The following is an 18,706-nucleotide window of genomic DNA, read 5'->3' as shown; positions in this document are numbered from 1 at the left end:
ATAATGGTAATTCTCGAAGTGTGGTCCCTAGACCAGCGGCATCAACATCACCAAGGAATGTTTACAGGTTTTCAAGTCCTGCTCCAGACCTACTGAATCAGAACTCTAGAAGTGGGGCTCAGCAATATGAGTTTCTTAAATTAATCAGGAGATTCTGAAGCATGCTGAAGGTTGCAAACTGCTGATAACTCATCCACTCAGCAAGTTTCAAAGAACATTGTCTGCTAGGAAATACTCAGGCACCTGTGTCTCCTCAGAAAAGGGACTAATTCCCAATTTCCTTACCGTTAAAAGCCTTCAGAAAGAATCACCATAATTTAAATGGCTCGAGCTCTCAGGGAACTGCTTAATATGACCATAAATAAAAATTTAAAAACAATTAGAGAGGCACCAGAAGCTCTTTTTATCCTCTTGTGATCCTCTAAATGCACCAAGGACTTGCCACTTGGCTATTATAATTTTATATCCACCTCTATATTAAGGTTCTTGGTTTGTAGTGTTTGCTTTGGGAACCAAATGCCTGTCATTTTATGGCACCATGGAGTGATTAATAAAGGCTTTTATAATGCAGTGAATCGCTATGTGAACACATCCTGCTCATTAAATGAAAATGGCTCAATACAATACCTGCAAGCCAGCAAGCACTAGAGTCTCCTATGGGGGCAGAGGAGTCTGTTTGAAGTTTAAGATAAAGCAGGATTGGGAAGCCTAACAACCTTATGAGAGATGTGGCAAGGATGAACAATGGAGGGAAGCACAGGAGGGAAGGGCACTTCTGAATTCCCATCTGCCTGGAGTGTGAGTGGAGGTGGGTCACAGTGGAAGCGCTTTGCGTGCCATCGGATTCCTGAGTGGTTCGGTACCCTGGGTGCAAAGGTTCAGAAAGGACACAAGAGCACTCCAGTCATATTCTGTTTTGGTGTTTCTTTTCTAACTCAGACAGTGTTTTAGTCAGTTCAGGCTACTGTAACAAAAATACCATAGACTGGGTGGGAGGCGCTTAAAGAACGAATGTTTATTTCTCACAGTTCTAGAGGCTGGCAAGTCCAAGATTAAGGCATCAGCAGATCCTGGGTCTGATGAGAGTTGGCTTTCTGCTTCATAGGTCTCCCTCTTCTCACTGTATTTTCAAGTGTGGAAAGGGGGCAAGGGAACTCTCTGGATGTCTTCTACAAGGGCACTAATCCCATTGATGTGGGCTGTACCCTCATGACCTCATCACCTCTTAAAGGCCCCATCTTCTAATACCATCACATTGAGGATTAGGTTTCAATGTATAAATTTTGGGGAGACATGACATTCAGTCTATAGCACATAACTTTGCCAGAATTTAGGAATCTTGGGGTACCTGGGTGGCTCAGTCAATCAAGTGTCCAACTCGATTTCAGGTCAGATCATGATCCCAGCGTTGTGGGATCGAGCCCCACATCAGACTCCATGCTTATGATCCTCTCTCTCTCTCTCTCTCTGCCCCTTTCCTCAGCTTACTCTCTTAAAAAGGGGGGTGGGGGCGGAGAAGACAAAGTTAAAGAAGTTAGAAATCTTGTTAAATTTAAAGGAGAAGACTTTATTTAAGTAATTTGGATTGGTCATTCTCTCTTGCCAAAGGACAATCCCCATGGCTCTGAGATCTTTGAGAGTAAAATATTTTCCTTCTAGGACAAATTCTGCCTAAAGTTTGCTGTGACATCTGGAAAAAATCATTTCAACTCCATTTATAAATGACTTATTTCTCCATATTAGACAGAATTACCTCTTGTTAATAAATGGACACACTTGTGCCACAGGTCATAATTAGCAATTCCACTTAACAGTCCCTTCACTGGCACTCTAAGACTTGAAGCCTCACTGAACCAAAGTTCACACTCATCAGGTGGCCCCAGGCCTGAGACACAGCAAAGACTAGAAGTTTCACTAACGTGATGGGCAGTCCATCCAGGAAGAGTCATCCCCAGGACAAAAGCTGCAGTTCGCTTTTTCTGAGCCCTATAACTTCAGATCATTTAAATGGTGGCTCTGAGGAAGTACTATAGGCCAGTGCTCCTGGAACCTTCGGAGCCATAGACCTTCTATAGGTCTACTTCCAGGTATGGGGCTAGTTCTCCATATTCAGCCCTGGTTGCCTATCCTACTGTTCCCGGGGCTCCACTTTACCTATCTCTTAGAAATTAAATCTTTTCCCTCCACTAAGGCTACCTACCTTAAATTCACACCTGCCTTCTTCTTTTTTTTTAATAAGTTTATTTATTTTGAGAGAGAGAGAGGGAGAGAGAATGGGGGAGGGGCAGAAAGAGAGGGAGAGAATCCCAAGGAGGCTCCACGCTGCCAGAGCAGAGCCGGATGCAAGACTTGATCTCACAAACTGTGAGATCATAACCTGAGCCAAAATCAAGAGTCGGAAGCTCAACCAACTAAGCCACCGGGTGCCCACTTCAAACATGCCTTCTAACGGAGGCCACCGTAAACCCACCATCAAGCCTTTGAAGAGAAAACAAGCTTTAATGAGTATTCCACTATATTGATTAGTTGAAATGATGTGCAATTTCTTGCTTATACCACAGCTAGGAGAAGTGAATCCACTTCAGTTGAATTACATTCAATCTTTCCACCAACCTGAACTATTTGCTTTTCCTGGAATATTCAGCAATATGCTATGCAAATTTTACCTCTGAGTCTTTGAGCATATTGTTCCATCATCAACAACAACATCACAGCTAAAATTTATGAGATGTCTACTTAGGCTTTCAAAAGAAATTACATCTATGTGTTCATTTATACCCCACCAAACTTTTTGGGTAGTTACTATTAATAACTCCATTTCAGATAAGAAGTCAGAGGATTTGTAAAACTTGTCCAGAGGTTTACAGCTACTTAGTGGTAGAATAAAAGTCAAATCTGGTTATTGTAGCAGGGGTGCCCCACCCCAGCCCCCTACCCTGGTAACCCTTACTCAACCTTTAGATCAGGGTCAGGATCATCTATTGCAGCACACACTCTATGACCCCAGTTCAGGATTCCTCTTCAGGAGGCACCTCTACCCCATCACACGGCAGCGTTTTCTCTATATGTGTTACTCTCCTCTTGCTTCTGCCTGTGTTGGAGAGTGGTACTCATGTGGATCAGGAGTGTTCATGACACCTTATTAATATCTTTTAGCCTTTAGATATCTGTGAGGAGTTATGTTTTTAGCTGTTCTGGTGAAATGTGCGGAAACTGCTGGGATTCCATCTGATTATTTAGAACAGGAGGCATTCAGACTAGAGGTAGGAAATGCTAGAAAGAAGGGCAAAGGGTGCTATACAGGTTGGGGCCAGTTGAGAGTCCAGAGTATGTGGGCACATTATAATTGTTCCACTATTTGAAGCTGGGCTGCTTGGCAGGGTGTAAACCCAGTATTTAGGAGAGGGGGACAAGGATCCTACTCCCACATCTACCTCTCACTGGCTGTGGGACTTTGAGCAAATTATTAAAATTCTCTGATTAGCAATTTCCTTTGTGAAGAATCTTTTAGTTCCAAAGCTATATCATTTGCTTCAAAAATATACTTAATAACACTTTATAAGAATATGAAATAATTCTTAAAAAAAAGGCAAGGCAAATGAGAATAACTATTCTTACAATGAATTAAAAATTCTTTCATTCTCACTTAGAAAAAAAAAAAAAAAGAAGAATGCATGACCTGGAGGGAAAAAGAATGTGTTTGCAAATGACTGCTTTTGGAGTCTTTGCATTTGCGGTTAATGCAAAAAGCAAAAAAGTACCTTATGGTCCTATTTAGTAATAATCCCAAAGGACTGAGTAGGCATACTGTACAGCCCTGTGATTTTATCAGCCGTAGAATCTGAACTGACAAGAGCAGTTTAGCAAACTTGGTGTTTCTCAGAGGTGTGGGCAACTCTCTAGACTCTGGTCTCCCATAGACTAACCAACCCCTTCCTTTTTAAGTTTGATATACTTGCTTCTCTGTTAACAGTGAGCCAATATTCTGGGAAAGTCTGTAAAACAAAAAGTCCAGGACGTGACTTGGACAGATTGCTGACTGTCTTTCACAGGCTGGATTTTATGAACTCTTCCATGTATGACAGTGTTTTGTTTTGGGTTTAATGTATTCGATGGTGGAGGGATACTGAACCAAACCATTGTGGTGAGGCTCACAAAGATTATTTAATAGAGTCCTAGGCAGGCCACAGAGAGGGATTCATTATGCGCCAAGAGTGAGATTCCAATGATGTGTATTCAAAATAGGCTATTGTCATTAAAAATTGAGTTTAGTGAGGTGAAAATGCTTCAGTTTATTAGCAGGTCATGCAGTAGGATGAAAAACTATCTAAAATAGACCATTGCTGCAATACAAATCATCAGGGATGAATAACTAGATACTAAACATCACCACACCTCTGCACGCTTTACAAGGTAAGCAATTCCTGCACACTTATATTAATCCATAGTTTCTAAATCTCTTCTTTCAGAAGCCAACAGTCCATTCAGCCCAAGAGACAACTTGGTGTTTGCTGCTATATGATCATGAACAGAAGGATCCGCTTTCTGCTTGGATGTTGGTGGGGCATGTAATCCTGGTCACAGCTACAATAGCTTTTACTTTTCAACCCCTCACTGTTTGTAGAAGATGGGATTTAGTATTTTGTTGGGGTATCAGAGGTAGCATAAATTTTGAACTTACTTTTAAGAAGTGCGAGATTTATCTGGAAAGAAAGCATACAGAAAAATAACTATAGTCTTTAATATCCTTTGAGCATCTGTTGTTTGTCAGCACTATATTAAGTGCTTTACATGCATTGTTTTATTTAATCTGTAAAGCAATGATGCAAGTAGATGTTATTATTATTGCCTTTAACAGTTGAGGACATTGAGACTTAGACACATTAAGCACCTTCCCTACATCACACAGCAATTAAGCAGAACAGCTGGAATTTGAACTGAGTGAGGCACATCTGGCTTCACATCCTTACCTCCTAACTGCTCAAAAGACAATAAAACTCTCTTGCAAGTGATATGGAAACAAGTGCAAATGTGCAGACTGAGTTCATAAGTCTTCATCAAGATCTGGAATAAAGAAATAAAGTTTGTTAATAATGATATCTGAGAGATGAAGTTCGAATATTTTTCTTTCATCAGAATGGACATAAAATATCACCAGGAACGTGGTGAAGAGATTAACATACTAGTGAGTGTATTTTATGCCAGTTTCTACTACTAAAACTCATCCCCTTTATAATCTGGGCTTCCTTCCTTCCTGACCACACCGTCCTTCCATCTCTGCATTTTTGCCCTCCTCTATGCCAAGAGTTACTGCCTGAAAACCTGAAAGAAATGAAAAAGGAGTCTTAGCGTCATTTGAATTCTGTCCTTTTCATCTGAAGAAGTGGCATTATGTGGATAAAGGGATTTAGTTTCTGAGGAACCAGCTTCTAGACTTGACCATGGCCACCTCCTTCTCACTGGCCCACTTTCCTCCACCTCAGACCCCTATGATCCAGGTGATGGAGCAGGGCCAATGCCTCCGCCACCCACCCGGCATTATCTGACCCCTTGAAATCTCTTGCGGCTTCCAGTTGTGTTCCCTCCATATAGGTCAGGCTGCTCTGGCCCTACTATGGGGCTCTTTATCTGATCCCTGGATCTGTAATGAATCTCTTTCCTTATTTCAGGTTCCCTTCATTTTGCCCAAACCCATCTCCTTACCATGTGCTTCATCTTGTTCTACCAAGCTTACCCCACTTTCATGGAAGACATTCCCAGGTTTCATCCAGTAGTCTCTCTATTGGGAAAAGTCTTTCCCCTTGCTTTCATTTCTTCTGAGATTCTCCCTGATTTGAGTGATAATTGCTCTGTGTGTGTGGGGTGTGTGTGTGTGTGTGTGTGTGTGTGTGTGTGTACAATGCCCACAACAATGACAACTTCAGACAAATGTGGAAATTAGTGATAATTTATGGGCCTGCTTATATATTTATTATTCCTTGTACTTTCTTCTTGCATGGTTGGGTGTGGTAATATTCTTTGCATTGTTAAGTGCCCATATTGAATTTTAGATTTTAAACTTCTAGGGAGAGGAAGCTGTCTACTTCACTTCCTGCTAAAATATTTTGATCTGCACTGTGTGTATTTGGGCAACTGAATCCTATCTGGCTATTAGAACTAATGGAATACAATTTAAAGAAAAACAAGATAATACTAATTTTTGTACTGCTTATATGGAATTCATTTTTTTTTCTTTCTGAGTTTTGGATAGCACATGTGAATTTTATGGCAGGGTCATACAAATCCTAAATAATTAAATAGAATAGTGTGAAGGGGTGAAAATTCCAGATTACATTCATCTTAAAATGAAAACAGTTGTATTGCTTTTAAGAATGTATAATAATATGAATCATGTACAAAGTATTAATAATATTTGTTCTAGGAGACCTACAATATTGGTGCAATCGTCAGGAGGCTGTATATTATACTGAGCATGGGAAGAGCTACATTTGAGTCCCAAATCTGCCATGTAAAACCTTTATGTTCCTGGACAAATCCCTCAAGTCTCAGATTGTACATGTCCCCTCCCAAATCAGTACTGAGGATTCAGTGGGAACTATAAACAAAGTACTTAACCTGTATGTGTGAGCCAATGATAAGTATTCAAAAGATTTTTAGCTAATATTAATATTTTAACTTGCTTTTTGAAAGACGCTTCAAAAGCACGTAATTTTCTTGTTTCTGTCATTTCGATTACATTTGATTACATTTACTCAGAAAACTTTTTCTTCATTGTTCTTTGTCTGAATAATTCATATATTCTCTTTAAGAGATTTAGGGGATTTTTTAAAATTTATTTTTCAGAGAGAGAAAGAGAGAGAGAGAACACACTTGCAAGTTAGGGAGGGGCAGAGAGAGAGTGGGAACCCAAAGCCAGCTCTGCGCAGACAGCAGAGAGTCTGATGTGGGGCTCAAAGCCACAAACCATGAGACCATGACCTGAGCTGAAGGCAGATGCTTAACCACCTGAGCCACCCAGGTGCCCCTCTAAGAGATTTAAATGAATGTCACATAAAAAATAATAAATAAATGAGTGTAAGTTAGGTGGAATCAGGATAAGAGAACTTTTTCTCTGCTTCCTCAGTCCCACATATCCTATAATCTGTGTTGTATGGAACACAGAGCTGTAGAAACAGGAAGTATTAGTTTGGCAGTCTCTTGTTGGCATAGCAGGCTTACGGTGGCACTCAGAATCAAGACCCTCGTGCTTGGGGTTCCTCTTTTCTCTTCCATTGCAAGTTAGATCACAAACTGTCTCAGAATTCTTGTAAAAGCAGGAATTATGGCACTATGGGGGCACCTCACTGGATAGAGATAAGAGATGGGGTTTGGAATTTACACTCAGGACAACAGTGTAGACATACAGACAAGGAGTTCATCAGAGAAGAAACAGTGGTGCAATGGGGACAGGGTCTTTTCTCATAAGTGTGTTGCTTTGTTTTTTATTTAGAAGCTAAGAAAAAGGTCTATACGATGCCTGAAGACTCTACAGGCATGTCCACCTTGGTAACGAGGGGTTGGGATCTTGCTTCCAATGGTTTAGGATACAGTAGTTGAGAGAACAAGTTGGATTCAATGCTAAACAATAAAAGAGAAATAATGCCTGATGACTGGATTCATTTCTCATTTCTACAGAACAACAACCTTTTCATGATTATCTGAATCTCACCACTGGTGGGTGATGGGACCCATTGAGGTCAGAACCCATCACCAAGGTATCTTTGAAGGCAGGATACTTCATTTGTGAGGAAACCATCAGAGACTGTGGAAGGTCTCAGGCATCTAAGCTTGTTTATGTACTACTTATTTATTTACCTCTGTTCTAGAATAATCAGTAAGAGTTGATTACTCTTTTAAGCAATGTTTCTGACACATTTAAACCCTTTCAATGACTTTTAGGATAAGTGGGAAAATTTTCCCATTTCTTTAAAATGTTTTACACATTCACCTGGTATTTCCCAAACCAGTTATTCTAATAAAAAGGCTTTTTAATGACTTTTATACACCTCAAATATGCATGTGACATTAACTGAAAACTTACATTTCCCTTCATTTTTGTTTTCATTAATAACATAAATCTTTTCTAAATATAAATTCTTTGAAATGAATTTAGGCAATGAAGTAGATGAATTAGATTGAATAGCTTGCAGAACCAAAGAAGCATTCTGATAGACTAGACTTTCAAAATATCTCCTTGTCTTTCATATTCATTTTACTTAGGGTACGGAGAAGCATGTAAAAGTTTGTCATTCATGTTTGGCTCTGTGACACTGAAAACAGGCAACACTCAAGTAATCTTGAGCAAATGCAACTCTACAAGTGTCTACTTCAGTCAATTTGCTAAGAAGAACTATCTTAATTAACATATAGTATATTTGACTGAAAAACCTTTGAAACCACCTTTACTGTAGGATCTGTAGAATCCTTCCAAAGGTCTTGTACATGTTCATGTATCCTGTGCACTTCCTTATCTCTCTATCAGAGTGAATTTTCTAAAAGGCAAATCCATCAGGATTTCCCCTACTTAATGGTCCCTCTTTGCTCATAGGATAAAGCCAACTACCTGCAGACCAGACTTCTTTGGGAGCTGGCTCTGTCGCTCACCATATTACCCTCCTGCCACATTCCTGTGGACTACTCTGTAGGTCGGTGAATATGCCCACAGCTTCACTCTATGTTCAAGCCATTCATCTAAAGACATGATTCCCCTCACTTCCTCTCTCCTTGGCCTGCTAGGGGGAATGTCCACTCTCTTTGCAACTGTTCAAACAATACTTCCTCTCTCAGCCCAGAAAGAACTGTCTTCCTTGCTTCTCCACCATCATACTTTTATAGCTTTCGCTGGCCACACCCTGCATTGTTAGGTTGCACCCTGTCTCCCCAGCTGGCTTGTGTTCCTTGAAAGAAAGATGTGGCCACAATATTCATTTTTGTGTCCGAGTGCTGGACACTTAGTGAGTCCTCTAGAAGTGTGTATTGAATGACTGATTGATTAGGTGAGTAAACACAGAATTGGATTATAAATGATATTCTCTTACAAGAATAGCCGATGATTCCCTGCCTGTAATTATCATAAACTGTTTTATAGACTGTCTCCATCCTTCCATTTGTGATACTGTTGCAGGTTTCAGGGAGTCCCAACAGTCTGGAGTTGATAGTCAGCAATTTGTCATTTTCTCCACGGCTCATCAGGCTTTCTGTGGTTTGACACCCTAGTTGTTTGCCCACTAGTATTAATAATAATAATAATAATAATAATAATAAATAAGTATATAGGAAATGTTGCTGCTGGGTGTTAAAGAAATTCCAGGCCACTCCTCACTTGGCCTTGAAGATTTAGAAACCTCTGTACTCAAGAACCACTTCAACTGGACCTCCTGGAATGGATTCACTCAGCAGGGGAGTGATTCCTTCAGGAATTGAAGGACTCCCTTCTTGAGTCTGGGTGGTAGAAAACAGCACAGCACGTGTGTGCATATGTGTGTTTGTGCATGTGTGTGTGTGTAAAAGTAAGGGAGCTTATCTTATATGTTAAAGAGCAAGGAAAAAACAATTGATAGCTTTCATAGTTGTTTGGCCTTAATATGACCCACACTAAACTCCTGGTATCTTTTAGTTCCAAAACTCCTGCTGCTTTCCTTGTCTTAGTTAATACCAACTCTGTTCTTCCAATTACCCAGACCAAATTCCTTGCATCTGATATTTGGGATCCGCCTCTTTTAAAAAAAATTTTTTTTTCAACGTTTTTTTATTTATTTTTGGGACAGAGAGAGACATAGCATGAACGGGGGAGGGGCAGAGAGAGGGAGACACAGAATCGGAAACAGGCTCCAGGCTCCGAGCCATCAGCCCAGAGCCTGACGCGGGGCTCGAACTCACGGACCGCGAGATCGTGACCTGGCTGAAGTTGGACGCTTAACCGACTGCGCCACCCAGGCGCCCCTGGGATCTGCCTCTTGCCCTCACCCCCACAGCTATCCCTTTGGTTCCAACCACCACCATATTTCACCTGGATCATTTCAATAACCTCCTACCTAGAGCCTCCATAATTGCCCATCTTCAGTATATATTTTTTAAGTTCATTATTTTGAGAGAGGGACAGAGTGCAAGTAGGGGAGGGGTAGAGAGAGAGGGAGAAAGAGAGAATCTAAGCAGGCTCCCACACTGTCAGTGCCCCCCATGGGGCTCAAACTCATAAACCATGAGATCATGACCTGAGCTGAAGTGGGATGCTTAACTGACTGAGCCATCCAGGTGCCCCAATATATTTTTTATTATTATTAACAAAATTTTTTTATGTTTATTTATTTTAGAGAGAGAGAGAGAGACAGAGTATGAGCAGGGGTGGGGGAGGGGCAGAGAAAGAGGGAGACACAGAGTATGAAGCAGGCTCCAGACTGTGTCTGTGCTGTCAGCACAGAGCCCGTGGCAGGGCTCAGACTCACAAACTATGAGATCATGACCTGAGTCAAGTCAGACGGTTCATGGAATGAGCCACCCAGGTGCCCCTCCCCAGTATGTGTTAAACACAGTAGCCACAGCAACCCATTAAAACATAATTCAACTCATGGTGCTCCTCTGCTTAAAGCTCTGCAGTGGTTTGATTTCTGTTCAGGTCATGATCTCATGGTTTGTGGGATCGAACCCCATGTCAGGCTCTATGCTAACAGCACAGAGCCTGTTTGGGATTCTTAATCTTCTCTCTCTCTGTTCCTCCTCTACTTCTCAAGAATAAATAAATAAACTTTAAAAAAAAGGAAAAAAAAACCCACAAACCTCTCCAATGGTTTGACATCTCATTCAAAGTAAAAGCCAGAATCCTTCCTGTAAGCCACAAGCCCCACGTCACCTGGCCTCCTGGGAACAGCTCTTCCCTGCCTCCCTGGCTCACTTTGTTCCAGCCTCACCAGCCTCCTGCTCCTTGAACCTCCAGGCACACTTTCACCTCATACCCCTCAAGCTAGCTCTCTCTGTGCATCAAATCTCCTTCCCTGCTTGGATAGATCCCTCACTTCCTTCAGCCTTCTTCTCAGTGAGGGCTTTCCCTATTTAGATGTTACTTTTCATCACCTCCTTCCCTTTCCTCTTCAGTATTTATTGTACAAAATTCAATTTTTCTCTGTTCTGTTTAGTGTTGTATCTCCAGTACTTAGAATAAACAATGCATGGTACGTAAGAGATGCTCAAATAAATATTTGCTGAACTGATTTGGGTATTTTAAAAACATTGTTTTCAGGAACTGAAAGCCCTCTAGTCAGATTTCTTCATGGGTCAGAGGTAAAAGGAGAAGGAGAATTAAAGGCTACAGTGTTAGCATCAAGAACAAAGTGTTCCAACATGCAGGTTGCAGATTACGCTGGAAATTTTTTTTTAGATCTCCTTGAAGTGAACTGTCTACTCTATTTTTAAATCTGTATTTTAAAAAAAGCAAAAAATGTGAGCATTTGTGAATGCAGTCATATGAGTTCAAATGGTATGAACCCAGAATAAAATCTCCAAGGGGGGGTTTCTGCAGAGGCACAGAGGACAGGCTGGGAAGAGGGGTGAGCAGACTCCTGGGGCCAAAGTGGTGTTAACACCGAGGGGCACCGGGCTCCCTGCTCTGACCAAGGGCCTCGCTGCTTCTGGAACCATCAGTGTTTACCAAGGCTGTCTGGGGAATCTGAAGTCTAAGCGAGTTTGTTGCTTCGTCTCTGGACAGATCGCCAGGCAGCAAGCAACATCTAGAGCCATGGAGCCAATGTGACTTGACAGGGAGACTGCGTGTGCCCACACACACTCCAGGCCTCCTGCTTAGGGGGTAGTTGGAATCACCATCCCCTCCCTCCTCACTGATCAGGCCACTGCTATTTATTATACATTAAAGCAATACATTTGGACTTTAGGTTTTAGGCCACATGTTTTCTGAGAGACTTTGAGCAACCGTGCGGCACTTACAGGTTTGTGGACTTGTTCCAATCTATTCTTGGGCACTTTAAATTGATAAGCTTTCTTAAGAGACACTCTTTTCTTTATAACTGATCTGTGAATGCCACCTAAAATCTGCCTCAAGAGAAATTATTACAGTGGATATTGGCTTTATGTTATTATTTTTGTCTGAAAGAACTCAAGCTTTTTGTCCCCTGCAAAAAAGACTCCAAATAGTTTTCAATATTTGATACGTGTGTGTGTGTGTGTGTGTGTGTGTGTGTGTGTGCAATGAAATTAAAGATGAATCAAAATCCATCATCAGATTTGGATGAATAAATTTAGAGAGGATTGAAATATTTTATTTATTTTATTTAGGCCTGCATGTTTTTGAGGACACATGAGCAATACTATGACATATGTTAAACTTTCCCCAGGATCTTACCGCAAACATCCACTTTTTCCTTTACACAAATGCCTCACATTTACTCCACTCTCCCAGAGAAGAGTAATAGATTTCAGTGTCTTGCAGGGAAAAGTTAAAGCAATTTTTACTTGGGAAAGAGTGGATTTTGGAAGCTACAACCTTCCTTCTCAGGTATGTGATGGGCTGCATTGCTAAGGGATAAACATTCTAAGTTACTCCAAAGAGAAGAGTTAGGACATCAAGCGGGAGTTAGAAATGAGCAAGATTTTTGTGCTAATGTTGAATAAGGTTGTCTTAATATGGACAGCTTTATTGAAAAGTAGTGAGCTCTCTTGTTTCCGGAAGCTTATTGGCTGACAGACTCCAAGGATATTACAGAGAATATTGTTTGGGCACATACACAGCCGATTCTAAAATTCCATTGATGAAATAAGATGAAGTCAGCTGAAGGCTGTTTTTGTTGTTGTTTTGAATGATTATGTGAGTGCTTTGATCCTAAAATTTTGGCAATTGCTATTGTGAACTCAGAGGAAGGCCTTTGCCTTTTTTCTCTGTTAAGCCTTTTCTGGCTGTCTGGGTGGCTCCCCTACCCTGGAGAAATTTTCTCAGTTCTATGCCCACTTGCTAGGGTCGCTGCAAAAAGACTTCTTAGCCGGGCAAAAGGTAAGAGAGAGAAAGGAAATGAGTTGGTATTGTGTTAGGGACTCGATACACAGCATTTCATTTAAGCTGCCCTATACTTTATGTAATGTCATCTTTATCTTACTTAAGAAGAAACTGCAGCTAAGTGATGTTGCAAAACTTCCACAAGGCCACACAGCTGCTAAGCAAGCAGAGACTCATGTCTGGACCTACCCCTGCATGGCCTTCTCTGTCAGCTGTTCTGTTCCGATGTAGAGGGTCTGCACACAGAGGCTGGGGCCTCTAACAGCTACTAAATAGATTAATCAAATTGATCAAATAATCAGGTCCTTTGATGATTTAACTGATTTGTTCGTTCAGTTGACATCTTTGATTTAGTTTGTAATATTGGATAGGTGTTTGGGCGACTTGTAGAAAATCTAAAGACATCTTTTAGGCTCAGTTGGCAATGAGATGAATTCTTTATGAGCACAATATCAGAGTTTGACGTGGCTTATCAACAAGAATATACAGAACCTGGCATGTGGCTGTGTGTTGAGGGGAGGAAAAATGATAACAGATGGAAGCATGGATAGAAGGAGGCTGGCCCAGTGGCACAAGGGCCAACAAGGTGAATTCTTAAACTCTTAAAATCAGGAATCGTTCAAGTTGGAAAAGATTTTAGAGGACATTTCCATTTTGCCCTGTCCTGTTACTGAGGAGTAAGCTGTGCCCCCGAGAGTTGAACAGAGCTGCCCACAGGCACCCCCTGATTAATGACAGTGCCAGATGGGCCACCTGTCTAATGACTCCTCATCCAGAATTCTCTCCACATTCAAACAACCTGCTTTAACAAATGAGTGGTCTCCTAGGAGAGAAAAGTCAAGTCTTGACAGAAAGACACCAAATTAAAATAAGTGCAAGGTCATTTCAGTTAGTGACATCACTGACCTTTCAAGGGTCTTGGGAGTAAGTTTAATTTTTTATTTATGATTTTAGGTCAGGCTGCTTTCAGTGTTTCAAGGTGAAGAGAAACGCTCTCACTTGTGAAGCAGCGAACATCACCAACACAAATATTATATCTGTCTTGGCAAAAAGGCTGCCAAGTAAATATTTGAATGTTTCCCTCCTGCTTTTCTTTGGGATTCTGTCTGTGTCACATTCTTAGCTGATAAAAACTGATAAATAGATCATCAAGAGTCACCCATGCTCTTTTTCCCCTACAGATAAGCATACTTATAAGCAGAGTATTTTATTTTTTGAAGAGCAACCCTTAATTTGGTTATCAAGGGAGGAAAAAAAGCCAGCATTTGCCTTACCTTCCATAGCATCTCAGCCGTCCTCCAGTCTACACTGCTCTGTAAAAGTTGGAGACAAGAGAGTGACTCTAAAGTTACATATATTTCTCTCTAACCAACTGAAAAAAGCAGGACTCCCCATCCTCTGCTCCTCTACAGGTCTAGTCCTGATAATTACTCTGTGTTTCAGATAGATGGAAGATTAAATATTTAAACACACACACACACACACACACACACAGAGACAGAGAGAGCTCTGTAATGATTGCTTTAAAAGCTGCCATATTCTTAGCTTTGGGGACACCTGATTAGTAGAACAACTGGCTAGTAACTTTATGCCTGTCCATTAAATGGAAGTTGCTTGTCAATTCCTTGCATTCTCACTCTATTGTACCCTGTCCCACAGGCCTGGCCACTGTAGCCCTGAGAAGCTGACTCACGTTTCCATTAGGCAAATCCAAGTTGATTTGGTGGGTTGCCCTTTAGCCCCCTAATTGCTGCTTTGGGTGGATGAGGTCCCAGGTTTGGACCACAGTTTCTAAACTCTCAGGAAAACTTGGCTTAGCTGAAAACTATCTGATAAAATGTCTCCTCAGAATAATTCTAGCTCCTTCAAATGAATCCTAAACCTCAGTAACCATAATGAATTGCATTCGGACGCTACAAAACCCCAACATGGTTCATACTCCATGATTCTGGAGTTCAATCATGTGAAGTTTAGATTCTAATCAGAGTTCTGGCCAGAAAGGAGCCTGCCAGCTTAGCCAAAGTAGTGGTATTTAGGGGCTCAAGGATCTGAGGATGGGAGGCTCATTTGGATATTGTAAAACATATGCATTCCATTTAGGACCCTTCTCCTGAGAATGGCTCGCACTCCTATGCAGAAGGAACACGAAACTCACATACTCCTCTCAGCTGTATAAATATCATTTGGCAAAAGATATGAGCTGGAATGCCAACAGTCAGAATACAGCCTTTCATCTCTATCATAGCCTCAGTTAGGCTCTCTGCCTGTGTTTGACCTCCTTTCTGGGCTCTTACGCTTCATTTTAGCCAGTAGAATGCTACAAGGCAGTGGCACTAAGGATAAGGAGGGGGCTGCCAAGAGGACCTTAAAGAGCTACCATAGTAGCTCAGCAATGCAAAGATAGGCAGCGGGTCCTCTGCCTGCTGTAGGTATTGGAGCATTTCGCATAATTTCCGACCAAAATTATAAAGCTATATTTGAGATGCTCCACAATTTAAGTCAAAAACTCAGTCTTATTTTCCAACCCTCCCTGCCTTGACTGGTTCCCAAATGGGTCAGATTGCCCTTCGTTCCTGAACTGAAAAGGACTATAGTCTCTGAGTCTCATTTAAGCCCAGATGTGATACACATTTATTTCTGTTCAGCACCTAGTACACAGGTTATCAGAATTTTTTGGTTCATAATTCCCTCAGGGTCTCATAATTTTCTCTTATGATATGAAAAAACAGTTCAATTTTCTAAGTAGAAAGTTTCAAGTAACCTCATAGTCATAGTCTGTTCAGTGTTCACACACATCACTGTGTTTAGATACCTTGCAGTACCTCTGTGAGTTTCCTGTAGCACCCTGGACACCCCTAAGTACAGTTAGGCACTGTACTGCATACAGGGACAGTTTAACACTGTTACTTCCTGTCTGAAAGGAGCTAGGCAATCTAACAGAGAACATAATAAAAGTATGCTAAGACATGTTATACAGCAAAGCAAGATGGTATGTCATAATGGGAAAGGTATTTTATTGGTCAGGATGTTTAATTGCAGAAATAGAATCCCCTAGCCTACTTTGAGCAGAAAGTGTTTATTAAAGAGTATTAGGGTGCTTACATAATTTCTAGAAAGGTTGGGGCATCTGGCCAGCTCAGTCAGTTGAGAGTCTGACTTGTGATTTTGGCTCAGGTCATTATCCCCAGGATTGTGGGATCAAGCCCTGCATCTGGCTCTGTGCTGAGAGTGGAGTCTGCTTAAGATTCTCTCTCTCTCTCTCTCTCTCTCTCTCTCTCTCTCTCTCTCTCCCTCTGCTCCTCTCCCCCACTTGTACTCTCTCTCTCTCTCTAAAATAAAAAATAAATTTTTTAATTAAAAAAAATTTTTTAGATAGGCCAAGGAAGCAAAGTTGGATGCTACACAGCCAGAATTGTCCACCATCTCAGAAAACAATTTAGTGAAAATTTCATTGTCGTGGCCCTTGCTATCTTCCACTCAGCACCTACACTCAGCACCTATGATCCTAGGTTCTGTACCTCGCTGCCTCAGAAGAATGAAAACCTCTTTGAGTGTAGCTGAGTGTAGCAGTTATGCCATAATGACCACTTCTGCTTTTCAAGTCCTGTGTGATCCCAGAGATTTACTTGGGGAACCTAAGGCATAGGTAGAAACTCTAGTGGAGGAGTTTGGGATTAGTGTTTTGTTTTGTTTTTTTTTTTTTTTTAGTTTTTGAGCTTCTTTAGTACAAAAAGGCAGTCCAGAAGAGGCCTGGAATGAGTGCCTTGTGATCTACAATCTGCCATATCTGCCATGGGTCCAAATGCATACAATGGTTGATAAGAAAGAGTAGGGATCAGATTTGGTTGTGAGATAATAGGATCGCTCCACCCATCATGGACATAGAATTGAACTGGACCTCAAGAAGCTGGTGGTATCTCAATAGCCAGAAATGTGGGTGGCCAGTTGCAATGGAAAAAAATAAGACAATCAAAGATTCAGAGACAGGAAAGAGTACGGTAAGATTGAGGAAATAGTGATCGTCATAGGGAGCATACGTTAGCAAGGAAGGAAGAAGGAGACATAAGGTTGGGAAACTGGGTTGTATCAATATGGTAAGTCTTATACTGGATGAAGAAGTCTCTGAGTACATGATAAAGGTTTTGTGAAGGTTTTTGACTAAAGACTAAATAGAAATAGAAAGGGAAAAAATCTTTGGCATCTTATTTTCTCTGTCAATATTCACTTTCCTGGATGACTTTATCTAACTCCCATGTCTTTAAAGGTGTCTAAATGCTAGAGACCTCACATTTCCTGTATTCAACCCTTCTGAACTCAAAACTTATATATCCAACTACCTACTCTACATGATGTAGATATAATTAGGCATCTCAGACTCAACACGTCCAAAATGGAACTCTTTTTTCTCCTTCCACCTTATAGACCTACTCAGTCTTCCCATCTTAGTAAATTGTAGATTCAAAGTTCTAGTGCTCAGCTAAAATCACAATGCTATCCTTGACTCCTCTCCTTCTCTCACACTGTATATTGACTGTCCACAAATCCTGTCAATTCTTCCAAAGACATCCAGAGCCCGACACCTTCTCATCACCTCCTCCACTGCCACCCCATTCTAAGCCACTATCTTCTCTTGCCAAGATTACAGCAATGGCTCCTAACTAACCTTTCAGCTTCCAAACATTCTCTACACAGCAACCAGAGTGTTTTCACAACAGTTTGAGTCAGATCATGTTACTCCTCTGCTCAGAATTTTCAGTGGCTTCTCAACTCATCAGGGTTAAAAGCAAAGCCTTTACAAAGTTCCATTTGACTCCCGTGATTTGGTCCCGGCAACTTCTCCGACGTCCCCTTTTACTCCTTTTCCCTGCTTCACTATGCTTCTGCCTCAGGCATGCTCACTCTTCCTCCAACATCCCAAGCACACCCTGCCTCTGCAACTGCTGTTCCTTCTGCTTTAAACACCTTTCCATCTGATAGCCCTGTAGCTGTCTCACACACTTTTCTTCAAAAATCTGCTCAAATACAACAATTTCAGAGTGGGCTCCCATTGTGCAAACTACACACCATCTATCTTCCTTATTTGCATTATCACCATTTTTATCACATAACATGTATATTTAAACGTATGTTAAAATATGTGTATTTAATTTGCTGACCCTTCCTATGAACTAGGACAGTGTCTGGCATATAGTGTTTCATAAATATTTGTTGCATAAATATAATTAATCAAGGGCAGATTCATAATGATGACATACTGTAAAATAAAGAGATACCTATTAGATTGTTTTTTACTTCCATATCTCCGGGATCCCACCCTATCACTCAATGCATGGTTCGTGTATGAAAAATCTGCCAAGAAAATCTTGAAAAAATATGAATATCATGTGAAACGATGTGTTCACCAGCACTAGATACAGAACAGTATGATTTGGAGGCCAAATAGGTGGCAATTAGAGCTCCATACCCTTCACTAACCCCTGGCTGACTACACTGCTCTTTCAGATTCATCTTCTAATCACGCCCTCACAACAATGCTAAGAGTCAGTTGGATGTGTTATTCTCACTTTAGAAATGAGGAAAATGAGGTTTAGCAAGATAAAGTTACTTCACTTGGTCAGAAGTACACTTGGCCAGAAGGTACACTTGGCAACTCCAAGTGCATCTGAG

General features: G+C 41.1%; 1 long non-coding RNA gene across 2 annotated transcripts in view; it reads left to right on the top strand.

Annotated features, from left to right (window-relative positions):
• The window catches only part of LOC132667611 (uncharacterized), a 247,883-nt gene extending 242,599 nt beyond the window's left edge, over window positions 1-5,284 (top strand). For both annotated transcript variants that reach the window (XR_013555751.2, XR_013555752.2), the window contains one exon: window positions 4,470-5,284. This is a non-coding gene — a long non-coding RNA (uncharacterized LOC132667611). The remainder of the gene's footprint in view (window positions 1-4,469) is intronic.
• Window positions 5,285-18,706: the final 13,422 nt, after the last annotated feature.

This window comes from Panthera onca, chromosome B2 (assembly GCF_046562875.1).
Source record: "Panthera onca isolate mPanOnc1 chromosome B2, mPanOnc1 haplotype 2, whole genome shotgun sequence".
Classification (NCBI taxonomy): domain Eukaryota; kingdom Metazoa; phylum Chordata; class Mammalia; order Carnivora; family Felidae; genus Panthera; species Panthera onca.
This window is presented reverse-complemented; position numbering and strand designations above follow the sequence as displayed.